The sequence below is a fragment of the Hyperolius riggenbachi genome, chromosome 4 (assembly GCF_040937935.1).
Source record: "Hyperolius riggenbachi isolate aHypRig1 chromosome 4, aHypRig1.pri, whole genome shotgun sequence".
Taxonomy (NCBI): Eukaryota; Metazoa; Chordata; class Amphibia; order Anura; family Hyperoliidae; genus Hyperolius; species Hyperolius riggenbachi.
The window spans coordinates 7,823,493-7,846,007 of NC_090649.1; the positions used below are offsets into that span (position 1 = coordinate 7,823,493).

The window sequence follows — 22,515 nt, forward strand, 5'->3', positions numbered from 1 at the left end:
GACCAGAGAAAAAGCCATGTTTCTGCCCAGTTTTGAACTGGGGACCTTTCGCGTGTTAGGCGAACGTGATAACCACTACACTACAGAAACCACCTACACTTCTCAGGGTGTACCCACAAGCGGCTCATTTTACCCAAGCAAAGCTTGTTTTAACCACGTGCAGCTCATTTTAACCACACGCAGCTCATTTTAACCACACGCAACAACTAGGATCCACATCTGTCCTGATCAAGCTAACACGCTACTTTGGACTAACTCCAGCTCTTTTGCTTGGAGACAACTGGATCAAGAGGAGTAGGCAGACTAATGTGAGTTTTGTCAAGGTGCAGCTAGCATTGGAGGCCAAAAATCTTCTTTAGAAAGGAGGGGAATAGACCACTTTATGGAACAAAAAGCATCGCTGTTTCTGCCCAGTTTCGAGCTGGGGACCTTTTGCGTGTAAAGCAAACGTGATAACCACTACACTACAGAAACCTCTGGTGGAAACTGATTGCAATTTTGCTACCAAGAAGAAAGCAGTGCTCGCATAGGAACATAGACAACTGGCATATTGGGAACTAATACTCAAAAGAACCTTCCACATGAGAAAGGGAGCAATAAAGTAGCTATGAGAGGTAACAACATCTAAAATGTTGGGCTTAGGTCAATAGAGTATGCTTGAGTAAAAAAAAAGGCATTCGGGAATAGAAAGGTGGGGAGGGGAAAGACAACCATGGCATGCAGCAAAATATCATAAGTCTTAACTACTGGGAAAGCCTGAACTTTGCAGATGATGCGACGGCAACCAAAGTGGCAGTACTTGGAGAAGGGCTGGATAGGAAGAAGACAAGGGAGGTTGGAGTCAAAGGCAAATTCCAGGCAATATAAACTTACAAAGCAGGTGGTAGGACAGTTCTACTTCTAGATAGTGCAGTATCTAGGGAGAAGGAAAAGGGACAAAGCTTGGTGTTTTGCAAGTTGAGTTTTAGATCTCTCTTAGATGGATATGCATGTAGGGATGGCTAAGAGGCAGTCTGAAAGAGGCTATTAGCAGTTGCCTGAGAAAGTGAGTGAAGAAAAGACACTGGCCAGTCACATTGAGGGCCAGCTTGCAAGCGTATGGAGCAAGGGAAGGAGGAGTGCTTTGGATGGCAAAAAGTTAAAGGTAGACACTGTTTCTGCCCGGTTTCGAACCAGGGACCTTTCGCGTGTGAGGCGAACATGATAACCACTACACTACAGAAACCAGACACTTCTTGCTTGTCCTGGAGCCCCGAAAGAGGAAAAGTAGAGCTTTTCATGAATATGATTAAGCCAGACAGGTAAAGACTCATGCATGCGTAAGTGGAGCCTGCGTGAAAAGGAAAGAAGACCAGAGAAAAAGCCATGTTTCTGCCCAGTTTCGAACTGGGGACCTTTCGCGTGTTAGGCGAACGTGATAACCACTACACTACAGAAACCACCTACACTTCTCAGGGTGTACCCACAAGTGGCTCATTTTACCCAAGCAAAGCTTGTTTTAACCACGTGCAGCTCATTTTAACCACACGCAGCTCATTTTAACCACACGCAACAACTAGGATCCACATCTGTCCTGATCAAGCTAACACGCTACTTTGGACTAACTCCAGCTCTTTTGCTTAGAGACAACTGGATCAAGAGGAGTAGGCAGACTAATGTGAGTTTTGTCAAGGTGCAGCTAGCATTGGAGGCCAAAAATCTTCTTTAGAAAGGAGGGGAATAGACCACTTTATAGAACAAAAAGCATCGCTGTTTCTGCCCAGTTTCGAGCTGGGGACCTTTTGCGTGTAAAGCAAACGTGATAACCACTACACTACAGAAACCAGACACTTCTTGCTTGTCCTGGAGCCCCGAAAGAGGAAAAGTAGAGCTTTTCATGAATATGATTAAGCCAGACAGGTAAAGACTCATGCATGCGTAAGTGGAGCCTGCGTGAAAAGGAAAGAAGACCAGAGAAAAAGCCATGTTTCTGCCCAGTTTCGAACTGGGGACCTTTCGCGTGTTAGGCGAACGTGATAACCACTACACTACAGAAACCACCTACACTTCTCAGGGTGTACCCACAAGCGGCTCATTTTACCCAAGCAAAGCTTGTTTTAACCACGTGCAGCTCATTTTAACCACACGCAGCTCATTTTAACCACACGCAACAACTAGGATCCACATCTGTCCTGATCAAGCTAACACGCTACTTTGGACTAACTCCAGCTCTTTTGCTTGGAGACAACTGGATCAAGAGGAGTAGGCAGACTAATGTGAGTTTTGTCAAGGTGCAGCTAGCATTGGAGGCCAAAAATCTTCTTTAGAAAGGAGGGGAATAGACCACTTTATGGAACAAAAAGCATCGCTGTTTCTGCCCAGTTTCGAGCTGGGGATCTTTTGCGTGTAAAGCAAACGTGATAACCACTACACTACAGAAACCTTCGGTGGAAACTGATTGCAATTTTGCTACCAAGAAGAAAGCAGTGCTCGCATAGGAACATAGACAACTGGCATATTGGGAACTAATACTCAAAAGAACCTTCCACATGAGAAAGGGAGCAATAAAGTAGCTATGAGAGGTAACAACATCTAAAATGTTGGGCTTAGGTCCATAGAGTATGCTTGAGTAAAAAAAAAGGCATTCGGGAATAGAAAGGTGGGGAGGGGAAAGACAACCATGGCATGCAGCAAAATATCATAAGTCTTAACTACTGGGAAAGCCTGAACTTTGCAGATGATGCGACGGCAACCAAAGTGGCAGTACTTGGAGAAGGGCTGGATAGGAAGAAGACAAGGGAGGTTGGAGTCAAAGGCAAATTCCAGGCAATATAAACTTACAAAGCAGGTGGTAGGACAGTTCTACTTCTAGATAGTGCAGTATCTAGGGAGAAGGATAAGAGACAAAGCTTGGTGTTTTGCAAGTTGAGTTTTAGATCTCTCTTAGATGGATATGCATGTAGGGATGGCTGAGAGGCAGTCTGAAAGAGGCTATTAGCAGTTGCCTGAGAAAGTGAGTGAAGAAAAGACACTGGCCAGTCACATTGAGGGCCAGCTTGCAAGCGTATGGAGCAAGGGAAGGAGGAGTGCTTTGGATGGCAAAAAGTTAAAGGTAGACACTGTTTCTGCCCGGTTTCGAACCGGGGACCTTTCGCGTGTGAGGCGAACGTGATAACCACTACACTACAGAAACCAGACACTTCTTGCTTGTCCTGGAGCCCCGAAAGAGGAAAAGTAGAGCTTTTCATGAATATGATTAAGCCAGACAGGTAAAGACTCATGCATGCGTAAGTGGAGCCTGCGTGAAAAGGAAAGAAGACCAGAGAAAAAGCCATGTTTCTGCCCAGTTTCGAACTGGGGACCTTTCGCGTGTTAGGCGAACGTGATAACCACTACACTACAGAAACCACCTACACTTCTCAGGGTGTACCCACAAGCGGCTTATTTTACCCAAGCAAAGCTTGTTTTAACCACGTGCAGCTCATTTTAACCACATGCAGCTTATTTTAACCACACGCAAAAACTAGGATCCACATCTGTCCTGATCAAGCTAACACGCTACTTTGGACTAACTCCAGCTCTTTTGCTTGGAGACAACTGGATCAAGAGGAGTAGGCAGACTAATGTGAGTTTTGTCAAGGTGCAGCTAGCATTGGAGGCCAAAAATCTTCTTTAGAAAGGAGGGGAATAGACCACTTTATGGAACAAAAAGCATCGCTGTTTCTGCCCAGTTTCGAGCTGGGGACCTTTTGCATGTAAAGCAAACGTGATAACCACTACACTACAGAAACCTCCGGTGGAAACTGATTGCAATTTTGCTACCAAGAAGAAAGCAGTGCTCGCATAGGAACATAGACAACTGGCATATTGGGAACTAATACTCAAAAGAACCTTCCACATGAGAAAGGGAGCAATAAAGTAGCTATGAGAGGTAACAACATCTAAAATGTTGGGCTTAGGTCCATAGAGTATGCTTGAGTAAAAAAAAAGACATTCGGGAATAGAAAGGTGGGGAGGGGAAAGACAACCATGGCATGCAGCAAAATATCATAAGTCTTAACTACTGGGAAAGCCTGAACTTTGCAGATGATGCGACGGCAACCAAAGTGGCAGTACTTGGAGAAGGGCTGGATAGGAAGAAGACAAGGGAGGTTGGAGTCAAAGGCAAATTCCAGGCAATATAAACTTACAAAGCAGGTGGTAGGACAGTTCTACTTCTAGATAGTGCAGTATCTAGGGAGAAGGATAAGAGACAAAGCTTGGTGTTTTGCAAGTTGAGTTTTAGATCTCTCTTAGATGGATATGCATGTAGGGATGGCTGAGAGGCAGTCTGAAAGAGGATATTAGCAGTTGCCTGAGAAAGTGAGTGAAGAAAAGACACTGGCCAGTCACATTGAGGGCCAGCTTGCAAGCGTATGGAGCAAGGGAAGGAGGAGTGCTTTGGATGGCAAAAAGTTAAAGGTAGACACTGTTTCTGCCCGGTTTCGAACCGGGGACCTTTCGCGTGTGAGGCGGACGTGATAACCACTACACTACAGAAACCAGACACTTCTTGCTTGTCCTGGAGCCCCGAAAGAGGAAAAGTAGAGCTTTTCATGAATATGATTAAGCCAGACAGGTAAAGACTCATGCATGCGTAAGTGGAGCCTGCATGAAAAGGAAAGAAGACCAGAGAAAAAGCCATGTTTCTACCCAGTTTCGAACTGGGGACCTTTCGCGTGTTAGGCGAACGTGATAACCACTACACTACAGAAACCACCTACACTTCTCAGGGTGTACACACAAGCGGCTCATTTTACCCAAGCAAAGCTTGTTTTAACCACGTGCAGCTCATTTTAACCACTTGCAGCTCATTTTAACCACACGCAACAACTAGGATCCACATCTGTCCTGATCAAGCTAACACGCTACTTTGGACTAACTCCAGCTCTTTTGCTTGGAGACAACTGGATCAAGAGGAGTAGGCAGACTAATGTGAGTTTTGTCAAGGTGCAGCTAGCATTGGAGGCCAAAAATCTTCTTTAGAAAGGAGGGGAATAGACCACTTTATGGAACAAAAAGCATCGCTGTTTCTGCCCAGTTTCGAGCTGGGGACCTTTTGCGTGTAAAGCAAACGTGATAACCACTACACTACAGAAACCAGACATTTCTTGCTTGTCCTGGAGCCCCGAAAGAGGAAAAGTAGAGCTTTTCATGAATATGATTAAGCCAGACAGGTAAAGACTCATGCATGCGTAAGTGGAGCCTGCGTGAAAAGGAAAGAAGACCAGAGAAAAAGCCATGTTTCTGCCCAGTTTCGAACTGGGGACCTTTCACGTGTTAGGCGAACGTGATAACCACTACACTACAGAAACCACCTACACTTCTCAGGGTGTACCCACAAGCGGCTCATTTTACCCAAGCAAAGCTTGTTTTAACCACGTGCAGCTCATTTTAACCACACGCAGCTCATTTTAACCACACGCAACAACTAGGATCCACATCTGTCCTGATCAAGCTAACACGCTACTTTTGACTAACTCCAGCTCTTTTGCTTGGAGACAACTGGATCAAGAGGAGTAGGCAGACTAATGTGAGTTTTGTCAAGGTGCAGCTAGCATTGGAGGCCAAAAATCATCTTTAGAAAGGAGGGGAATAGACCACTTTATGGAACAAAAAGCATCGCTGTTTCTGCCCAGTTTCGAGCTGGGGACCTTTTGCGTGTAAAGCAAACGTGATAACCACTACACTACAGAAACCTCCGGTGGAAACTGATTGCAATTTTGCTACCAAGAAGAAAGCAGTGCTCGCATAGGAACATAGACAACTGGCATATTGGGAACTAATACTCAAAAGAACCTTCCACATGAGAAAGGGAGCAATAAAGTAGCTATGAGAGGTAACAACATCTAAAATGTTGGGCTTAGGTCCATAGAGTATGCTTGAGTAAAAAAAAAGGCATTCGGGAATAGAAAGGTGGGGAGGGGAAAGACAACCATGGCATGCAGCAAAATATCATAAGTCTTAACTACTGGGAAAGCCTGAACTTTGCAGATGATGCGACGGCAACCAAAGTGGCAGTACTTGGAGAAGGGCTGGATAGGAAGAAGACAAGGGAGGTTGGAGTCAAAGGCAAATTCCAGGCAATATAAACTTACAAAGCAGGTGGTAGGACAGTTCTACTTCTAGATAGTGCAGTATCTAGGGAGAAGGATAAGAGACAAAGCTTGGTGTTTTGCAAGTTGAGTTTTAGATCTCTCTTAGATGGATATGCATGTAGGGATGGCTGAGAGGCAGTCTGAAAGAGGCTATTAGCAGTTGCCTGAGAAAGTGAGTGAAGAAAAGACACTGGCCAGTCACATTGAGGGCCAGCTTGCAAGCGTATGGAGCAAGGGAAGGAGGAGTGCTTTGGATGGCAAAAAGTTAAAGGTAGACACTGTTTCTGCCCGGTTTCGAACCGGGGACCTTTCGCGTGTGAGGCGAACGTGATAACCACTACACTACAGAAACCAGACACTTCTTGCTTGTCCTGGAGCCCCGAAAGAGGAAAAGTAGAGCTTTTCATGAATATGATTAAGCCAGACAGGTAAAGACTCATGCATGCGTAAGTGGAGCCTGCGTGAAAAGGAAAGAAGACCAGAGAAAAAGCCATGTTTCTGCCCAGTTTCGAACTGGGGACCTTTCGCGTGTTAGGCGAACGTGATAACCAGTACAATACAGAAACCACCTACACTTCTCAGGGTGTACCCACAAGCGGCTTATTTTACCCAAGCAAAGCTTGTTTTAACCACGTGCAGCTCATTTTAACCACACGCAGCTCATTTTAACCACACGCAACAACTAGGATCCACATCTGTCCTGATCAAGCTAACACGCTACTTTGGACTAACTCCAGCTCTTTTGCTTGGAGACAACTGGATCAAGAGGAGTAGGCAGACTAATGTGAGTTTTGTCAAGGTGCAGCTAGCATTGGAGGCCAAAAATCTTCTTTAGAAAGGAGGGGAATAGACCACTTTATGGAACAAAAAGCATCGTTGTTTCTGCCCAGTTTCGAGCTGGGGACCTTTTGCGTGTAAAGCAAACGTGATAACCACTACACTACAGAAACCTCCGGTGGAAACTGATTGCAATTTTGCTACCAAGAAGAAAGCAGTGCTCGCATAGGAACATAGACAACTGGCATATTGGGAACTAATACTCAAAAGAACCTTCCACATGAGAAAGGGAGCAATAAAGTAGCTATGAGAGGTAACAACATCTAAAATGTTGGGCTTAGGTCCATAGAGTATGCTTGAGTAAAAAAAAAGGCATTCGGGAATAGAAAGGTGGGGAGGGGAAAGACAACCATGGCATGCAGCAAAATATCATAAGTCTTAACTACTGGGAAAGCCTGAACTTTGCAGATGATGCGACGGCAACCAAAGTGGCAGTACTTGGAGAAGGGCTGGATAGGAAGAAGACAAGGGAGGTTGGAGTCAAAGGCAAATTCCAGGCAATATAAACTTACAAAGCAGGTGGTAGGACAGTTCTACTTCTAGAAAGTGCAGTATCTAGGGAGAAGGATAAGAGACAAAGCTTGGTGTTTTGCAAGTTGAGTTTTAGATCTCTCTTAGATGGATATGCATGTAGGGATGGCTGAGAGGCAGTCTGAAAGAGGCTATTAGCAGTTGCCTGAGAAAGTGAGTGAAGAAAAGACACTGGCCAGTCACATTGAGGGCCAGCTTGCAAGCGTATGGAGCAAGGGAAGGAGGAGTGCTTTGGATGGCAAAAAGTTAAAGGTAGACACTGTTTCTGCCCGGTTTCGAACCGGGGACCTTTCGCGTGTGAGGCAGACGTGATAACCACTACACTACAGAAACCAGACACTTCTTGCTTGTCCTGGAGCCCCGAAAGAGGAAAAGTAGAGCTTTTCATGAATATGATTAAGCCAGACAGGTAAAGACTCATGCATGCGTAAGTGGAGCCTGCATGGAAAGGAAAGAAGACCAGAGAAAAAGCCATGTTTCTGCCCAGTTTCGAACTGGGGACCTTTCGCGTGTTAGGCGAACGTGATAACCACTACACTACAGAAACCAGACACTTCTTGCTTGTCCTGGAGCCCCGAAAGAGGAAAAGTAGAGCTTTTCATGAATATGATTAAGCCAGACAGGTAAAGACTCATGCATGCGTAAGTGGAGCCTGCGTGAAAAGGAAAGAAGACCAGAGAAAAAGCCATGTTTCTGCCCAGTTTCGAACTGGGGACCTTTCGCGTGTTAGGCGAACGTGATAACCACTACACTACAGAAACCACCTACACTTCTCAGGTTGTACCCACAAGCGGCTTATTTTACCCAAGCAAAGCTTGTTTTAACCACGTGCAGCTCATTTTAACCACACGCAGCTCATTTTAACCACATGCAACAACTAGGATCCACATCTGTCCTGATCAAGCTAACACGCTACTTTGGACTAACTCCAGCTCTTTTGCTTGGAGACAACTGGATCAAGAGGAGTAGGCAGACTAATGTGAGTTTTGTCAAGGTGCAGCTAGCATTGGAGGCCAAAAATCTTCTTTAGAAAGGAGGGGAATAGACCACTTTATGGAACAAAAAGCATCGTTGTTTCTGCCCAGTTTCGAGCTGGGGACCTTTTGCGTGTAAAGCAAACGTGATAACCACTACACTACAGAAACCTCCGGTGGAAACTGATTGCAATTTTGCTACCAAGAAAAAAGCAGTGCTCGCATAGGAACATAGACAACTGGCATATTGGGAACTAATACTCAAAAGAACCTTCCACATGAGAAAGGGAGCAATAAAGTAGCTATGAGAGGTAACAACATCTAAAATGTTGGGCTTAGGTCCATAGAGTATGCTTGAGTAAAAAAAAAGGCATTCGGGAATAGAAAGGTGGGGAGGGGAAAGACAACCATGGCATGCAGCAAAATATCATAAGTCTTAACTACTGGGAAAGCCTGAACTTTGCAGATGATGCGACGGCAACCAAAGTGGCAGTACTTGGAGAAGGGCTGGATAGGAAGAAGACAAGGGAGGTTGGAGTCAAAGGCAAATTCCAGGCAATATAAACTTACAAAGCAGGTGGTAGGACAGTTCTACTTCTAGAAAGTGCAGTATCTAGGGAGAAGGATAAGAGACAAAGCTTGGTGTTTTGCAAGTTGAGTTTTAGATCTCTCTTAGATGGATATGCATGTAGGGATGGCTGAGAGGCAGTCTGAAAGAGGCTATTAGCAGTTGCCTGAGAAAGTGAGTGAAGAAAAGACACTGGCCAGTCACATTGAGGGCCAGCTTGCAAGCGTATGGAGCAAGGGAAGGAGGAGTGCTTTGGATGGCAAAAAGTTAAAGGTAGACACTGTTTCTGCCCGGTTTCGAACCGGGGACCTTTCGCGTGTGAGGCAGACGTGATAACCACTACACTACAGAAACCAGCCACTTCTTGCTTGTCCTGGAGCCCCGAAAGAGGAAAAGTAGAGCTTTTCATGAATATGATTAAGCCAGACAGGTAAAGACTCATGCATGCGTAAGTGGAGCCTGCATGAAAAGGAAAGAAGACCAGAGAAAAAGCCATGTTTCTGCCCAGTTTCGAACTGGGGACCTTTCGCGTGTTAGGCGAACGTGATAACCACTACACTACAGAAAGCACCTACACTTCTCAGGGTGTACCCACAAGCGGCTCATTTTACCCAAGCAAAGCTTGTTTTAACCACGTGCAGCTCATTTTAACCACTTGCAGCTCATTTTAACCACACGCAACAACTAGGATCCACATCTGTCCTGATCAAGCTAACACGCTACTTTGGACTAACTCCAGCTCTTTTGCTTGGAGACAACTGGATCAAGAGGAGTAGGCAGACTAATGTGAGTTTTGTCAAGGTGCAGCTAGCATTGGAGGCCAAAAATCTTCTTTAGAAAGGAGGGGAATAGACCACTTTATGGAACAAAAAGCATCGCTGTTTCTGCCCAGTTTCGAGCTGGGGACCTTTTGCGTGTACAGCAAACGTGATAACCACTACACTACAGAAACCTTCGGTGGAAACTGATTGCAATTTTGCTACCAAGAAGAAAGCAGTGCTCGCATAGGAACATAGACAACTGGCATATTGGGAACTAATACTCAAAAGAACCTTCCACATGAGAAAGGGAGCAATAAAGTAGCTATGAGAGGTAACAACATCTAAAATGTTGGGCTTAGGTCCATAGAGTATGCTTGAGTAAAAAAAAAGGCATTCGGGAATAGAAAGGTGGGGAGGGGAAAGACAACCATGGCATGCAGCAAAATATCATAAGTCTTAACTACTGGGAAAGCCTGAACTTTGCAGATGATGCGACGGCAACCAAAGTGGCAGTACTTGGAGAAGGGCTGGATAGGAAGAAGACAAGGGAGGTTGGAGTCAAAGGCAAATTCCAGGCAATATAAACTTACAAAGCAGGTGGTAGGACAGTTCTACTTCTAGATAGTGCAGTATCTAGGGAGAAGGATAAGAGACAAAGCTTGGTGTTTTGCAAGTTGAGTTTTAGATCTCTCTTAGATGGATATGCATGTAGGGATGGCTGAGAGGCAGTCTGAAAGAGGCTATTAGCAGTTGCCTGAGAAAGTGAGTGAAGAAAAGACACTGGCCAGTCACATTGAGGGCCAGCTTGCAAGCGTATGGAGCAAGGGAAGGAGGAGTGCTTTGGATGGCAAAAAGTTAAAGGTAGACACTGTTTCTGCCCGGTTTCGAACCGGGGACCTTTCGCGTGTGAGGCGAACGTGATAACCACTACACTACAGAAACCAGACACTTCTTGCTTGTCCTGGAGCCCCGAAAGAGGAAAAGTAGAGCTTTTCATGAATATGATTAAGCCAGACAGGTAAAGACTCATGCATGCGTAAGTGGAGCCTGCGTGAAAAGGAAAGAAGACCAGAGAAAAAGCCATGTTTCTGCCCAGTTTCGAACTGGGGACCTTTCGCGTGTTAGGCGAACGTGATAACCACTACACTACAGAAACCACCTACACTTCTCAGGGTGTACCCACAAGCGGCTTATTTTACCCAAGCAAAGCTTGTTTTAACCACGTGCAGCTCATTTTAACCACACGCAGCTCATTTTAACCACACGCAACAACTAGGATCCACATCTGTCCTGATCAAGCTAACACGCTACTTTGGACTAACTCCAGCTCTTTTGCTTGGAGACAACTGGATCAAGAGGAGTAGGCAGACTAATGTGAGTTTTGTCAAGGTGCAGCTAGCATTGGAGGCCAAAAATCTTCTTTAGAAAGGAGGGGAATAGACCACTTTATGGAACAAAAAGCATCGTTGTTTCTGCCCAGTTTCGAGCTGGGGACCTTTTGCGTGTAAAGCAAACGTGATAACCACTACACTACAGAAACCTCCGGTGGAAACTGATTGCAATTTTGCTACCAAGAAGAAAGCAGTGCTCGCATAGGAACATAGACAACTGGCATATTGGGAACTAATACTCAAAAGAACCTTCCACATGAGAAAGGGAGCAATAAAGTAGCTATGAGAGGTAACAACATCTAAAATGTTGGGCTTAGGTCCATAGAGTATGCTTGAGTAAAAAAAAAGGCATTCGGGAATAGAAAGGTGGGGAGGGGAAAGACAACCATGGCATGCAGCAAAATATCATAAGTCTTAACTACTGGGAAAGCCTGAACTTTGCAGATGATGCGACGGCAACCAAAGTGGCAGTACTTGGAGAAGGGCTGGATAGGAAGAAGACAAGGGAGGTTGGAGTCAAAGGCAAATTCCAGGCAATATAAACTTACAAAGCAGGTGGTAGGACAGTTCTACTTCTAGAAAGTGCAGTATCTAGGGAGAAGGATAAGAGACAAAGCTTGGTGTTTTGCAAGTTGAGTTTTAGATCTCTCTTAGATGGATATGCATGTAGGGATGGCTGAGAGGCAGTCTGAAAGAGGCTATTAGCAGTTGCCTGAGAAAGTGAGTGAAGAAAAGACACTGGCCAGTCACATTGAGGGCCAGCTTGCAAGCGTATGGAGCAAGGGAAGGAGGAGTGCTTTGGATGGCAAAAAGTTAAAGGTAGACACTGTTTCTGCCCGGTTTCGAACCGGGGACCTTTCGCGTGTGAGGCAGACGTGATAACCACTACACTACAGAAACCAGCCACTTCTTGCTTGTCCTGGAGCCCCGAAAGAGGAAAAGTAGAGCTTTTCATGAATATGATTAAGCCAGACAGGTAAAGACTCATGCATGCGTAAGTGGAGCCTGCATGAAAAGGAAAGAAGACCAGAGAAAAAGCCATGTTTCTGCCCAGTTTCGAACTGGGGACCTTTCACGTGTTAGGCGAACGTGATAACCACTACACTACAGAAAGCACCTACACTTCTCAGGGTGTACCCACAAGCGGCTCATTTTACCCAAGCAAAGCTTGTTTTAACCACGTGCAGCTCATTTTAACCACTTGCAGCTCATTTTAACCACACGCAACAACTAGGATCCACATCTGTCCTGATCAAGCTAACACGCTACTTTGGACTAACTCCAGCTCTTTTGCTTGGAGACAACTGGATCAAGAGGAGTAGGCAGACTAATGTGAGTTTTGTCAAGGTGCAGCTAGCATTGGAGGCCAAAAATCTTCTTTAGAAAGGAGGGGAATAGACCACTTTATGGAACAAAAAGCATCGCTGTTTCTGCCCAGTTTCGAGCTGGGGACCTTTTGCGTGTACAGCAAACGTGATAACCACTACACTACAGAAACCTCCGGTGGAAACTGATTGCAATTTTGCTACCAAGAAGAAAGCAGTGCTCGCATAGGAACATAGACAACTGGCATATTGGGAACTAATACTCAAAAGAACCTTCCACATGAGAAAGGGAGCAATAAAGTAGCTATGAGAGGTAACAACATCTAAAATGTTGGGCTTAGGTCCATAGAGTATGCTTGAGTAAAAAAAAAGGCATTCGGGAATAGAAAGGTGGGGAGGGGAAAGACAACCATGGCATGCAGCAAAATATCATAAGTCTTAACTACTGGGAAAGCCTGAACTTTGCAGATGATGCGACGGCAACCAAAGTGGCAGTACTTGGAGAAGGGCTGGATAGGAAGAAGACAAGGGAGGTTGGAGTCAAAGGCAAATTCCAGGCAATATAAACTTACAAAGCAGGTGGTAGGACAGTTCTACTTCTAGATAGTGCAGTATCTAGGGAGAAGGAAAAGAGACAAAGCTTGGTGTTTTGCAAGTTGAGTTTTAGATCTCTCTTAGATGGATATGCATGTAGGGATGGCTGAGAGGCAGTCTGAAAGAGGCTATTAGCAGTTGCCTGAGAAAGTGAGTGAAGAAAAGACACTGGCCAGTCACATTGAGGGCCAGCTTGCAAGCGTATGGAGCAAGGGAAGGAGGAGTGCTTTGGATGGCAAAAAGTTAAAGGTAGACACTGTTTCTGCCCGGTTTCGAACCGGGGACCTTTCGCGTGTGAGGCAGACGTGATAACCACTACACTACAGAAACCAGCCACTTCTTGCTTGTCCTGGAGCCCCGAAAGAGGAAAAGTAGAGCTTTTCATGAATATGATTAAGCCAGACAGGTAAAGACTCATGCATGCGTAAGTGGAGCCTGCATGAAAAGGAAAGAAGACCAGAGAAAAAGCCATGTTTCTGCCCAGTTTCGAACTGGGGACCTTTCGCGTGTTAGGCGAACGTGATAACCACTACACTACAGAAAGCACCTACACTTCTCAGGGTGTACCCACAAGCGGCTCATTTTACCCAAGCAAAGCTTGTTTTAACCACGTGCAGCTCATTTTAACCACACGCAGCTCATTTTAACCACACGCAACAACTAGGATCCACATCTGTCCTGATGAAGCTAACACGCTACTTTGGACTAACTCCAGCTCTTTTGCTTGGAGACAACTGGATCAAGAGGAGTAGGCAGACTAATGTGAGTTTTGTCAAGGTGCAGCTAGCATTGGAGGCCAAAAATCTTCTTTAGAAAGGAGGGGAATAGACCACTTTATGGAACAAAAAGCATCGCTGTTTCTGCCCAGTTTCGAGCTGGGGACCTTTTGCGTGTAAAGCAAACGTGATAACCACTACACTACAGAAACCTCCGGTGGAAACTGATTGCAATTTTGCTACCAAGAAGAAAGCAGTGCTCGCATAGGAACATAGACAACTGGCATATTGGGAACTAATACTCAAAAGAACCTTCCACATGAGAAAGGGAGCAATAAAGTAGCTATGAGAGGTAACAACATCTAAAATGTTGGGCTTAGGTCAATAGAGTATGCTTGAGTAAAAAAAAAGGCATTCGGGAATAGAAAGGTGGGGAGGGGAAAGACAACCATGGCATGCAGCAAAATATCATAAGTCTTAACTACTGGGAAAGCCTGAACTTTGCAGATGATGCGACGGCAACCAAAGTGGCAGTACTTGGAGAAGGGCTGGATAGGAAGAAGACAAGGGAGGTTGGAGTCAAAGGCAAATTCCAGGCAATATAAACTTACAAAGCAGGTGGTAGGACAGTTCTACTTCTAGATAGTGCAGTATCTAGGGAGAAGGAAAAGAGACAAAGCTTGGTGTTTTGCAAGTTGAGTTTTAGATCTCTCTTAGATGGATATGCATGTAGGGATGGCTGAGAGGCAGTCTGAAAGAGGCTATTAGCAGTTGCCTGAGAAAGTGAGTGAAGAAAAGACACTGGCCAGTCACATTGAGGGCCAGCTTGCAAGCGTATGGAGCAAGGGAAGGAGGAGTGCTTTGGATGGCAAAAAGTTAAAGGTAGACACTGTTTCTGCCCGGTTTCGAACCGGGGACCTTTCGCGTGTGAGGCGAACGTGATAACCACTACACTACAGAAACCAGACACTTCTTGCTTGTCCTGGAGCCCCGAAAGAGGAAAAGTAGAGCTTTTCATGAATATGATTAAGCCAGACAGGTAAAGACTCATGCATGCGTAAGTGGAGCCTGCGTGAAAAGGAAAGAAGACCAGAGAAAAAGCCATGTTTCTGCCCAGTTTCGAACTGGGGACCTTTCGCGGGTTAGGCGAACGTGATAACCACTACACTACAGAAACCACCTACACTTCTCAGGGTGTACCCACAAGCAGCTCATTTTACCCAAGCAAAGCTTGTTTTAACCACGTGCAGCTCATTTTAACCACACGCAGCTCATTTTAACCACACGCAACAACTAGGATCCACATCTGTCCTGATCAAGCTAACACGCTACTTTGGACTAACTCCAGCTCTTTTGCTTGGAGACAACTGGATCAAGAGGAGTAGGCAGACTAATGTGAGTTTTGTCAAGGTGCAGCTAGCATTGGAGGCCAAAAATCTTCTTTAGAAAGGAGGGGAATAGACCACTTTATGGAACAAAAAGCATCGCTGTTTCTGCCCAGTTTCGAGCTGGGGACCTTTTGCGTGTAAAGCAAACGTGATAACCACTACACTACAGAAACCTCCGGTGGAAACTGATTGCAATTTTGCTACCAAGAAGAAAGCAGTGCTCGCATAGGAACATAGACAACTGGCATATTGGGAACTAATACTCAAAAGAACCTTCCACATGAGAAAGGGAGCAATAAAGTAGCTATGAGAGGTAACAACATCTAAAATGTTGGGCTTAGGTCAATAGAGTATGATTGAGTAAAAAAAAAGGCATTCGGGAATAGAAAGGTGGGGAGGGGAAAGACAACCATGGCATGCAGCAAAATATCATAAGTCTTAACTACTGGGAAAGCCTGAACTTTGCAGATGATGCGACGGCAACCAAAGTGGCAGTACTTGGAGAAGGGCTGGATAGGAAGAAGACAAGGGAGGTTGGAGTCAAAGGCAAATTCCAGGCAATATAAACTTACAAAGCAGGTGGTAGGACAGTTCTACTTCTAGATAGTGCAGTATCTAGGGAGAAGGAAAAGAGACAAAGCTTGGTGTTTTGCAAGTTGAGTTTTAGATCTCTCTTAGATGGATATGCATGTAGGGATGGCTGAGAGGCAGTCTGAAAGAGGCTATTAGCAGTTGCCTGAGAAAGTGAGTGAAGAAAAGACACTGGCCAGTCACATTGAGGGCCAGCTTGCAAGTGTATGGAGCAAGGGAAGGAGGAGTGCTTTGGATGGCAAAAAGTTAAAGGTAGACACTGTTTCTGCCCGGTTTCGAACCGGGGACCTTTCGCGTGTGAGGCGAACGTGATAACCACTACACTACAGAAACCAGACACTTCTTGCTTGTCCTGGAGCCCCGAAAGAGGAAAAGTAGAGCTTTTCATGAATATGATTAAGCCAGACAGGTAAAGACTCATGCATGCGTAAGTGGAGCCTGCGTGAAAAGGAAAGAAGACCAGAGAAAAAGCCATGTTTCTGCCCAGTTTCGAACTGGGGACCTTTCGCGTGTTAGGCGAACATGATAACCACTACACTACAGAAACCACCTACACTTCTCAGGGTGTACCCACAAGCGGCTCATTTTACCCAAGCAAAGCTTGTTTTAACCACGTGCAGCTCATTTTAACCACACGCAGCTCATTTTAACCACACGCAACAACTAGGATCCACATCTGTCCTGATCAAGCTAACACGCTACTTTGGACTAACTCCAGCTCTTTTGCTTGGAGACAACTGGATCAAGAGGAGTAGGCAGACTAATGTGAGTTTTGTCAAGGTGCAGCTAGCATTGGAGGCCAAAAATCTTCTTTAGAAAGGAGGGGAATAGACCACTTTATGGAACAAAAAGCATCGCTGTTTCTGCCCAGTTTCGAGCTGGGGACCTTTTGCGTGTAAAGCAAACGTGATAACCACTACACTACAGAAACCTCCGGTGGAAACTGATTGCAATTTTGCTACCAAGAAGAAAGCAGTGCTCGCATAGGAACATAGACAACTGGCATATTGGGAACTAATACTCAAAAGAACCTTCCACATGAGAAAGGGAGCAATAAAGTAGCTATGAGAGGTAACAACATCTAAAATGTTGGGCTTAGGTCAATAGAGTATGCTTGAGTAAAAAAAAAGGCATTCGGGAATAGAAAGGTGGGGAGGGGAAAGACAACCATGGCATGCAGCAAAATATCATAAGTCTTAACTACTGGGAAAGCCTGAACTTTGCAGATGATGCGACGGCAACCAAAGTGGCAGTACTTGGAGAAGGGCTGGATAGGAAGAAGACAAGGGAGGTTGGAGTCAAAGGCAAATTCCAGGCAATATAAACTTACAAAGCAGGTGGTAGGACAGTTCTACTTCTAGATAGTGCAGTATCTAGGGAGAAGGAAAAGAGACAAAGCTTGGTGTTTTGCAAGTTGAGTTTTAGATCTCTCTTAGATGGATATGCATGTAGGGATGGCTGAGAGGCAGTCTGAAAGAGGCTATTAGCAGTTGCCTGAGAAAGTGAGTGAAGAAAAGACACTGGCCAGTCACATTGAGGGCCAGCTTGCAAGCGTATGGAGCAAGGGAAGGAGGAGTGCTTTGGATGGCAAAAAGTTAAAGGTAGACACTGTTTCTGCCCGGTTTCGAACCGGGGACCTTTCACGTGTGAGGCGAACGTGATAACCACTACACTACAGAAACCAGACACTTCTTGCTTGTCCTGGAGCCCCGAAAGAGGAAAAGTAGAGCTTTTCATGAATATGATTAAGCCAGACAGGTAAAGACTCATGCATGCGTAAGTGGAGCCTGCGTGAAAAGGAAAGAAGACCAGAGAAAAAGCCATGTTTCTGCCCAGTTTCGAACTGGGGACCTTTCGCGTGTTAGGCGAACGTGATAACCACTACACTACAGAAACCACCTACACTTCTCAGGGTGTACCCACAAGCGGCTCATTTTACCCAAGCAAAGCTTGTTTTAACCACGTGCAGCTCATTTTAACCACACGCAGCTCATTTTAACCACACGCAACAACTAGGATCCACATCTGTCCTGATCAAGCTAACACGCTACTTTGGACTAACTCCAGCTCTTTTGCTTGGAGACAACTGGATCAAGAGGAGTAGGCAGACTAATGTGAGTTTTGTCAAGGTGCAGCTAGCATTGGAGGCCAAAAATCTTCTTTAGAAAGGAGGGGAATAGACCACTTTATGGAACAAAAAGCATCGCTGTTTCTGCCCAGTTTCGAGCTGGGGACCTTTTGCGTGTAAAGCAAACGTGATAACCACTACACTACAAAAACCTCCGGTGGAAACTGATTGCAATTTTGCTACCAAGAAGAAAGCAGTGCTCGCATAGGAACATAGACAACTGGCATATTGGGAACTAATACTCAAAAGAACCTTCCACATGAGAAAGGGAGCAATAAAGTAGCTATGAGAGGTAACAACATCTAAAATGTTGGGCTTAGGTCAATAGAGTATGCTTGAGTAAAAAAAAAGGCATTCGGGAATAGAAAGGTGGGGAGGGGAAAGACAACCATGGCATGCAGCAAAATATCATAAGTCTTAACTACTGGGAAAGCCTGAACTTTGCAGATGATGCGACGACAACCAAAGTGGCAGTACTTGGAGAAGGGCTGGATAGGAAGAAGACAAGGGAGGTTGGAGTCAAAGGCAAATTCCAGGCAATATAAACTTACAAAGCAGGTGGTAGGACAGTTCTACTTCTAGATAGTGCAGTATCTAGGGAGAAGGAAAAGAGACAAAGCTTGGTGTTTTGCAAGTTGAGTTTTAGATCTCTCTTAGATGGATATGCATGTAGGGATGGCTGAGAGGCAGTCTGAAAGAGGCTATTAGCAGTTGCCTGAGAAAGTGAGTGAAGAAAAGACACTGGCCAGTCACATTGAGGGCCAGCTTGCAAGCGTATGGAGCAAGGGAAGGAGGAGTGCTTTGGATGGCAAAAAGTTAAAGATAGACACTGTTTCTGCCCGGTTTCGAACCGGGGACCTTTCGCGTGTGAGGCGAACGTGATAACCACTACACTACAGAAACCAGACACTTCTTGCTTGTCCTGGAGCCCCGAAAGAGGAAAAGTAGAGCTTTTCATGAATATGATTAAGCCAGACAGGTAAAGACTCATGCATGCGTAAGTGGAGCCTGCGTGAAAAGGAAAGAAGACCAGAGAAAAAGCCATGTTTCTGCCCAGTTTCGAACTGGGGACCTTTCGCGTGTTAGGCGAACGTGATAACCACTACACTACAGAAACCACCTACACTTCTCAGGGTGTACCCACAAGCGGCTCATTTTACCCAAGCAAAGCTTGTTTTAACCACGTGCAGCTCATTTTAACCACACGCAGCTCATGTTAACCACACGCAACAACTAGGATCCACATCTGTCCTGATCAAGCTAACACGCTACTTTGGACTAACTCCAGCTCTTTTGCTTGGAGACAACTGGATCAAGAGGAGTAGGCAGACTAATGTGAGTTTTGTCAAGGTGCAGCTAGCATTGGAGGCCAAAAATCTTCTTTAGAAAGGAGGGGAATAGACCACTTTATGGAACAAAAAGCATCGCTGTTTCTGCCCAGTTTCGAGCTGGGGACCTTTTGCGTGTAAAGCAAACGTGATAACCACTACACTACAGAAACCTCCGGTGGAAACTGATTGCAATTTTGCTACCAAGAAGAAAGCAGTGCTCGCATAGGAACATAGACAACTGGCATATTGGGAACTAATACTCAAAAGAACCTTCCACATGAGAAAGGGAGCAATAAAGTAGCTATGAGAGGTAACAACATCTAAAATGTTGGGCTTAGGTCAATAGAGTATGCTTGAGTAAAAAAAAAGGCATTCGGGAATATAAAGGTGGGGAGGGGAAAGACAACCATGGCATGCAGCAAAATATCATAAGTCTTAACTACTGGGAAAGCCTGAACTTTGCAGATGATGCGACGGCAACCAAAGTGGCAGTACTTGGAGAAGGGCTGGATAGGAAGAAGACAAGGGAGGTTGGAGTCAAAGGCAAATTCCAGGCAATATAAACTTACAAAGCAGGTGGTAGGACAGTTCTACTTCTAGATAGTGCAGTATCTAGGGAGAAGGAAAAGAGACAAAGCTTGGTGTTTTGCAAGTTGAGTTTTAGATCTCTCTTAGATGGATATGCATGTAGGGATGGCTGAGAGGCAGTCTGAAAGAGGCTATTAGCAGTTGCCTGAGAAAGTGAGTGAAGAAAAGACACTGGCCAGTCACATTGAGGGCCAGCTTGCAAGCGTATGGAGCAAGGGAAGGAGGAGTGCTTTGGATGGCAAAAAGTTAAAGGTAGACACTGTTTCTGCCCGGTTTCGAACCGGGGACCTTTCGCGTGTGAGGCGAACGTGATAACCACTACACTACAGAAACCAGACACTTCTTGCTTGTCCTGGAGCCCCGAAAGAGGAAAAGTAGAGCTTTTCATGAATATGATTAAGCCAGACAGGTAAAGACTCATGCATGCGTAAGTGGAGCCTGCGTGAAAAGGAAAGAAGACCAGAGAAAAAGCCATGTTTCTGCCCAGTTTCGAACTGGGGACCTTTCGCGGGTTAGGCGAACGTGATAACCACTACACTACAGAAACCACCTACACTTCTCAGGGTGTACCCACAAGCAGCTCATTTTACCCAAGCAAAGCTTGTTTTAACCACGTGCAGCTCATTTTAACCACACGCAGCTCATTTTAACCACACGCAACAACTAGGATCCACATCTGTCCTGATCAAGCTAACACGCTACTTTGGACTAACTCCAGCTCTTTTGCTTGGAGACAACTGGATCAAGAGGAGTAGGCAGACTAATGTGAGTTTTGTCAAGGTGCAGCTAGCATTGGAGGCCAAAAATCTTCTTTAGAAAGGAGGGGAATAGACCACTTTATGGAACAAAAAGCATCGCTGTTTCTGCCCAGTTTCGAGCTGGGGACCTTTTGCGTGTAAAGCAAACGTGATAACCACTACACTACAGAAACCTCCGGTGGAAACTGATTGCAATTTTGCTATCAAGAAGAAAGCAGTGCTCGCATAGGAACATAGACAACTGGCATATTGGGAACTAATACTCAAAAGAACCTTCCACATGAGAAAGGGAGCAATAAAGTAGCTATGAGAGGTAACAACATCTAAAATGTTGGGCTTAGGTCAATAGAGTATGATTGAGTAAAAAAAAAGGCATTCGGGAATAGAAAGGTGGGGAGGGGAAAGACAACCATGGCATGCAGCAAAATATCATAAGTCTTAACTACTGGGAAAGCCTGAACTTTGCAGATGATGCGACGGCAACCAAAGTGGCAGTACTTGGAGAAGGGCTGGATAGGAAGAAGACAAGGGAGGTTGGAGTCAAAGGCAAATTCCAGGCAATATAAACTTACAAAGCAGGTGGTAGGACAGTTCTACTTCTAGATAGTGCAGTATCTAGGGAGAAGGAAAAGAGACAAAGCTTGGTGTTTTGCAAGTTGAGTTTTAGATCTCTCTTAGATGGATATGCATGTAGGGATGGCTGAGAGGCAGTCTGAAAGAGGCTATTAGCAGTTGCCTGAGAAAGTGAGTGAAGAAAAGACACTGGCCAGTCACATTGAGGGCCAGCTTGCAAGTGTATGGAGCAAGGGAAGGAGGAGTGCTTTGGATGGCAAAAAGTTAAAGGTAGACACTGTTTCTGCCCGGTTTCGAACCGGGGACCTTTCGCGTGTGAGGCGAACGTGATAACCACTACACTACAGAAACCAGACACTTCTTGCTTGTCCTGGAGCCCCGAAAGAGGAAAAGTAGAGCTTTTCATGAATATGATTAAGCCAGACAGGTAAAGACTCATGCATGCGTAAGTGGAGCCTGCGTGAAAAGGAAAGAAGACCAGAGAAAAAGCCATGTTTCTGCCCAGTTTCGAACTGGGGACCTTTCGCGTGTTAGGCGAACATGATAACCACTACACTACAGAAACCACCTACACTTCTCAGGGTGTACCCACAAGCGGCTCATTTTACCCAAGCAAAGCTTGTTTTAACCACGTGCAGCTCATTTTAACCACACGCAGCTCATTTTAACCACACGCAACAACTAGGATCCACATCTGTCCTGATCAAGCTAACACGCTACTTTGGACTAACTCCAGCTCTTTTGCTTGGAGACAACTGGATCAAGAGGAGTAGGCAGACTAATGTGAGTTTTGTCAAGGTGCAGCTAGCATTGGAGGCCAAAAATCTTCTTTAGAAAGGAGGGGAATAGACCACTTTATGGAACAAAAAGCATCGCTGTTTCTGCCCAGTTTCGAGCTGGGGACCTTTTGCGTGTAAAGCAAACGTGATAACCACTACACTACAGAAACCTCCGGTGGAAACTGATTGCAATTTTGCTACCAAGAAGAAAGCAGTGCTCGCATAGGAACATAGACAACTGGCATATTGGGAACTAATACTCAAAAGAACCTTCCACATGAGAAAGGGAGCAATAAAGTAGCTATGAGAGGTAACAACATCTAAAATGTTGGGCTTAGGTCAATAGAGTATGCTTGAGTAAAAAAAAAGGCATTCGGGAATAGAAAGGTGGGGAGGGGAAAGACAACCATGGCATGCAGCAAAATATCATAAGTCTTAACTACTGGGAAAGCCTGAACTTTGCAGATGATGCGACGGCAACCAAAGTGGCAGTACTTGGAGAAGGGCTGGATAGGAAGAAGACAAGGGAGGTTGGAGTCAAAGGCAAATTCCAGGCAATATAAACT

The 22,515-nt window shown here is 45.2% G+C and overlaps 52 non-coding genes across 52 annotated transcripts; all 52 read right to left on the reverse strand.

The window, feature by feature from the left end:
- Positions 1-17: 17 nt before the first annotated feature.
- Positions 18-90, reverse strand: TRNAV-AAC (transfer RNA valine (anticodon AAC)). Its single transcript has one exon. It is a non-coding gene; the product is annotated as a tRNA-Val (tRNA).
- Positions 91-401: 311 nt separating this feature from the next.
- Positions 402-474, reverse strand: TRNAV-UAC (transfer RNA valine (anticodon UAC)). The gene has a single exon. It is a non-coding gene; the product is annotated as a tRNA-Val (tRNA).
- A 678-nt stretch (positions 475-1,152) lies between these two features.
- On the reverse strand, positions 1,153-1,225 carry TRNAV-CAC (transfer RNA valine (anticodon CAC)). The gene has a single exon. It is a non-coding gene; the product is annotated as a tRNA-Val (tRNA).
- A 141-nt stretch (positions 1,226-1,366) lies between these two features.
- Positions 1,367-1,439, reverse strand: TRNAV-AAC (transfer RNA valine (anticodon AAC)). The gene has a single exon. It is a non-coding gene; the product is annotated as a tRNA-Val (tRNA).
- A 311-nt stretch (positions 1,440-1,750) lies between these two features.
- Positions 1,751-1,823, reverse strand: TRNAV-UAC (transfer RNA valine (anticodon UAC)). Its single transcript has one exon. It is a non-coding gene; the product is annotated as a tRNA-Val (tRNA).
- A 141-nt stretch (positions 1,824-1,964) lies between these two features.
- On the reverse strand, positions 1,965-2,037 carry TRNAV-AAC (transfer RNA valine (anticodon AAC)). The gene has a single exon. It is a non-coding gene; the product is annotated as a tRNA-Val (tRNA).
- A 311-nt stretch (positions 2,038-2,348) lies between these two features.
- Positions 2,349-2,421, reverse strand: TRNAV-UAC (transfer RNA valine (anticodon UAC)). The gene has a single exon. It is a non-coding gene; the product is annotated as a tRNA-Val (tRNA).
- A 678-nt stretch (positions 2,422-3,099) lies between these two features.
- On the reverse strand, positions 3,100-3,172 carry TRNAV-CAC (transfer RNA valine (anticodon CAC)). The gene has a single exon. It is a non-coding gene; the product is annotated as a tRNA-Val (tRNA).
- Positions 3,173-3,313: 141 nt separating this feature from the next.
- TRNAV-AAC (transfer RNA valine (anticodon AAC)) lies at positions 3,314-3,386 on the reverse strand. Its single transcript has one exon. It is a non-coding gene; the product is annotated as a tRNA-Val (tRNA).
- Positions 3,387-3,697: 311 nt separating this feature from the next.
- Positions 3,698-3,770, reverse strand: TRNAV-UAC (transfer RNA valine (anticodon UAC)). Its single transcript has one exon. It is a non-coding gene; the product is annotated as a tRNA-Val (tRNA).
- Positions 3,771-4,448: 678 nt separating this feature from the next.
- TRNAV-CAC (transfer RNA valine (anticodon CAC)) lies at positions 4,449-4,521 on the reverse strand. The gene has a single exon. It is a non-coding gene; the product is annotated as a tRNA-Val (tRNA).
- A 141-nt stretch (positions 4,522-4,662) lies between these two features.
- TRNAV-AAC (transfer RNA valine (anticodon AAC)) lies at positions 4,663-4,735 on the reverse strand. Its single transcript has one exon. It is a non-coding gene; the product is annotated as a tRNA-Val (tRNA).
- Positions 4,736-5,046: 311 nt separating this feature from the next.
- On the reverse strand, positions 5,047-5,119 carry TRNAV-UAC (transfer RNA valine (anticodon UAC)). Its single transcript has one exon. It is a non-coding gene; the product is annotated as a tRNA-Val (tRNA).
- Positions 5,120-5,260: 141 nt separating this feature from the next.
- TRNAV-AAC (transfer RNA valine (anticodon AAC)) lies at positions 5,261-5,333 on the reverse strand. Its single transcript has one exon. It is a non-coding gene; the product is annotated as a tRNA-Val (tRNA).
- Positions 5,334-5,644: 311 nt separating this feature from the next.
- TRNAV-UAC (transfer RNA valine (anticodon UAC)) lies at positions 5,645-5,717 on the reverse strand. The gene has a single exon. It is a non-coding gene; the product is annotated as a tRNA-Val (tRNA).
- A 678-nt stretch (positions 5,718-6,395) lies between these two features.
- TRNAV-CAC (transfer RNA valine (anticodon CAC)) lies at positions 6,396-6,468 on the reverse strand. The gene has a single exon. It is a non-coding gene; the product is annotated as a tRNA-Val (tRNA).
- A 141-nt stretch (positions 6,469-6,609) lies between these two features.
- TRNAV-AAC (transfer RNA valine (anticodon AAC)) lies at positions 6,610-6,682 on the reverse strand. The gene has a single exon. It is a non-coding gene; the product is annotated as a tRNA-Val (tRNA).
- A 311-nt stretch (positions 6,683-6,993) lies between these two features.
- On the reverse strand, positions 6,994-7,066 carry TRNAV-UAC (transfer RNA valine (anticodon UAC)). Its single transcript has one exon. It is a non-coding gene; the product is annotated as a tRNA-Val (tRNA).
- A 678-nt stretch (positions 7,067-7,744) lies between these two features.
- TRNAV-CAC (transfer RNA valine (anticodon CAC)) lies at positions 7,745-7,817 on the reverse strand. Its single transcript has one exon. It is a non-coding gene; the product is annotated as a tRNA-Val (tRNA).
- Positions 7,818-7,958: 141 nt separating this feature from the next.
- Positions 7,959-8,031, reverse strand: TRNAV-AAC (transfer RNA valine (anticodon AAC)). Its single transcript has one exon. It is a non-coding gene; the product is annotated as a tRNA-Val (tRNA).
- Positions 8,032-8,172: 141 nt separating this feature from the next.
- TRNAV-AAC (transfer RNA valine (anticodon AAC)) lies at positions 8,173-8,245 on the reverse strand. Its single transcript has one exon. It is a non-coding gene; the product is annotated as a tRNA-Val (tRNA).
- A 311-nt stretch (positions 8,246-8,556) lies between these two features.
- TRNAV-UAC (transfer RNA valine (anticodon UAC)) lies at positions 8,557-8,629 on the reverse strand. The gene has a single exon. It is a non-coding gene; the product is annotated as a tRNA-Val (tRNA).
- A 678-nt stretch (positions 8,630-9,307) lies between these two features.
- Positions 9,308-9,380, reverse strand: TRNAV-CAC (transfer RNA valine (anticodon CAC)). The gene has a single exon. It is a non-coding gene; the product is annotated as a tRNA-Val (tRNA).
- Positions 9,381-9,521: 141 nt separating this feature from the next.
- On the reverse strand, positions 9,522-9,595 carry TRNAV-AAC (transfer RNA valine (anticodon AAC)). Its single transcript has one exon. It is a non-coding gene; the product is annotated as a tRNA-Val (tRNA).
- A 310-nt stretch (positions 9,596-9,905) lies between these two features.
- On the reverse strand, positions 9,906-9,978 carry TRNAV-UAC (transfer RNA valine (anticodon UAC)). Its single transcript has one exon. It is a non-coding gene; the product is annotated as a tRNA-Val (tRNA).
- A 678-nt stretch (positions 9,979-10,656) lies between these two features.
- TRNAV-CAC (transfer RNA valine (anticodon CAC)) lies at positions 10,657-10,729 on the reverse strand. The gene has a single exon. It is a non-coding gene; the product is annotated as a tRNA-Val (tRNA).
- Positions 10,730-10,870: 141 nt separating this feature from the next.
- TRNAV-AAC (transfer RNA valine (anticodon AAC)) lies at positions 10,871-10,943 on the reverse strand. Its single transcript has one exon. It is a non-coding gene; the product is annotated as a tRNA-Val (tRNA).
- A 311-nt stretch (positions 10,944-11,254) lies between these two features.
- TRNAV-UAC (transfer RNA valine (anticodon UAC)) lies at positions 11,255-11,327 on the reverse strand. The gene has a single exon. It is a non-coding gene; the product is annotated as a tRNA-Val (tRNA).
- Positions 11,328-12,005: 678 nt separating this feature from the next.
- On the reverse strand, positions 12,006-12,078 carry TRNAV-CAC (transfer RNA valine (anticodon CAC)). The gene has a single exon. It is a non-coding gene; the product is annotated as a tRNA-Val (tRNA).
- Positions 12,079-12,219: 141 nt separating this feature from the next.
- TRNAV-AAC (transfer RNA valine (anticodon AAC)) lies at positions 12,220-12,293 on the reverse strand. The gene has a single exon. It is a non-coding gene; the product is annotated as a tRNA-Val (tRNA).
- Positions 12,294-12,603: 310 nt separating this feature from the next.
- Positions 12,604-12,676, reverse strand: TRNAV-UAC (transfer RNA valine (anticodon UAC)). Its single transcript has one exon. It is a non-coding gene; the product is annotated as a tRNA-Val (tRNA).
- Positions 12,677-13,354: 678 nt separating this feature from the next.
- TRNAV-CAC (transfer RNA valine (anticodon CAC)) lies at positions 13,355-13,427 on the reverse strand. Its single transcript has one exon. It is a non-coding gene; the product is annotated as a tRNA-Val (tRNA).
- A 141-nt stretch (positions 13,428-13,568) lies between these two features.
- TRNAV-AAC (transfer RNA valine (anticodon AAC)) lies at positions 13,569-13,642 on the reverse strand. Its single transcript has one exon. It is a non-coding gene; the product is annotated as a tRNA-Val (tRNA).
- Positions 13,643-13,952: 310 nt separating this feature from the next.
- On the reverse strand, positions 13,953-14,025 carry TRNAV-UAC (transfer RNA valine (anticodon UAC)). The gene has a single exon. It is a non-coding gene; the product is annotated as a tRNA-Val (tRNA).
- A 678-nt stretch (positions 14,026-14,703) lies between these two features.
- TRNAV-CAC (transfer RNA valine (anticodon CAC)) lies at positions 14,704-14,776 on the reverse strand. The gene has a single exon. It is a non-coding gene; the product is annotated as a tRNA-Val (tRNA).
- A 141-nt stretch (positions 14,777-14,917) lies between these two features.
- TRNAV-AAC (transfer RNA valine (anticodon AAC)) lies at positions 14,918-14,990 on the reverse strand. Its single transcript has one exon. It is a non-coding gene; the product is annotated as a tRNA-Val (tRNA).
- A 311-nt stretch (positions 14,991-15,301) lies between these two features.
- TRNAV-UAC (transfer RNA valine (anticodon UAC)) lies at positions 15,302-15,374 on the reverse strand. Its single transcript has one exon. It is a non-coding gene; the product is annotated as a tRNA-Val (tRNA).
- Positions 15,375-16,052: 678 nt separating this feature from the next.
- Positions 16,053-16,125, reverse strand: TRNAV-CAC (transfer RNA valine (anticodon CAC)). Its single transcript has one exon. It is a non-coding gene; the product is annotated as a tRNA-Val (tRNA).
- A 141-nt stretch (positions 16,126-16,266) lies between these two features.
- Positions 16,267-16,339, reverse strand: TRNAV-AAC (transfer RNA valine (anticodon AAC)). The gene has a single exon. It is a non-coding gene; the product is annotated as a tRNA-Val (tRNA).
- Positions 16,340-16,650: 311 nt separating this feature from the next.
- TRNAV-UAC (transfer RNA valine (anticodon UAC)) lies at positions 16,651-16,723 on the reverse strand. Its single transcript has one exon. It is a non-coding gene; the product is annotated as a tRNA-Val (tRNA).
- Positions 16,724-17,401: 678 nt separating this feature from the next.
- Positions 17,402-17,474, reverse strand: TRNAV-CAC (transfer RNA valine (anticodon CAC)). Its single transcript has one exon. It is a non-coding gene; the product is annotated as a tRNA-Val (tRNA).
- A 141-nt stretch (positions 17,475-17,615) lies between these two features.
- On the reverse strand, positions 17,616-17,688 carry TRNAV-AAC (transfer RNA valine (anticodon AAC)). The gene has a single exon. It is a non-coding gene; the product is annotated as a tRNA-Val (tRNA).
- Positions 17,689-17,999: 311 nt separating this feature from the next.
- Positions 18,000-18,072, reverse strand: TRNAV-UAC (transfer RNA valine (anticodon UAC)). The gene has a single exon. It is a non-coding gene; the product is annotated as a tRNA-Val (tRNA).
- Positions 18,073-18,750: 678 nt separating this feature from the next.
- TRNAV-CAC (transfer RNA valine (anticodon CAC)) lies at positions 18,751-18,823 on the reverse strand. The gene has a single exon. It is a non-coding gene; the product is annotated as a tRNA-Val (tRNA).
- Positions 18,824-18,964: 141 nt separating this feature from the next.
- On the reverse strand, positions 18,965-19,037 carry TRNAV-AAC (transfer RNA valine (anticodon AAC)). Its single transcript has one exon. It is a non-coding gene; the product is annotated as a tRNA-Val (tRNA).
- Positions 19,038-19,348: 311 nt separating this feature from the next.
- TRNAV-UAC (transfer RNA valine (anticodon UAC)) lies at positions 19,349-19,421 on the reverse strand. Its single transcript has one exon. It is a non-coding gene; the product is annotated as a tRNA-Val (tRNA).
- A 678-nt stretch (positions 19,422-20,099) lies between these two features.
- On the reverse strand, positions 20,100-20,172 carry TRNAV-CAC (transfer RNA valine (anticodon CAC)). Its single transcript has one exon. It is a non-coding gene; the product is annotated as a tRNA-Val (tRNA).
- Positions 20,173-20,313: 141 nt separating this feature from the next.
- On the reverse strand, positions 20,314-20,386 carry TRNAV-AAC (transfer RNA valine (anticodon AAC)). Its single transcript has one exon. It is a non-coding gene; the product is annotated as a tRNA-Val (tRNA).
- Positions 20,387-20,697: 311 nt separating this feature from the next.
- TRNAV-UAC (transfer RNA valine (anticodon UAC)) lies at positions 20,698-20,770 on the reverse strand. Its single transcript has one exon. It is a non-coding gene; the product is annotated as a tRNA-Val (tRNA).
- A 678-nt stretch (positions 20,771-21,448) lies between these two features.
- TRNAV-CAC (transfer RNA valine (anticodon CAC)) lies at positions 21,449-21,521 on the reverse strand. Its single transcript has one exon. It is a non-coding gene; the product is annotated as a tRNA-Val (tRNA).
- Positions 21,522-21,662: 141 nt separating this feature from the next.
- TRNAV-AAC (transfer RNA valine (anticodon AAC)) lies at positions 21,663-21,735 on the reverse strand. The gene has a single exon. It is a non-coding gene; the product is annotated as a tRNA-Val (tRNA).
- Positions 21,736-22,046: 311 nt separating this feature from the next.
- Positions 22,047-22,119, reverse strand: TRNAV-UAC (transfer RNA valine (anticodon UAC)). The gene has a single exon. It is a non-coding gene; the product is annotated as a tRNA-Val (tRNA).
- Positions 22,120-22,515: the final 396 nt, after the last annotated feature.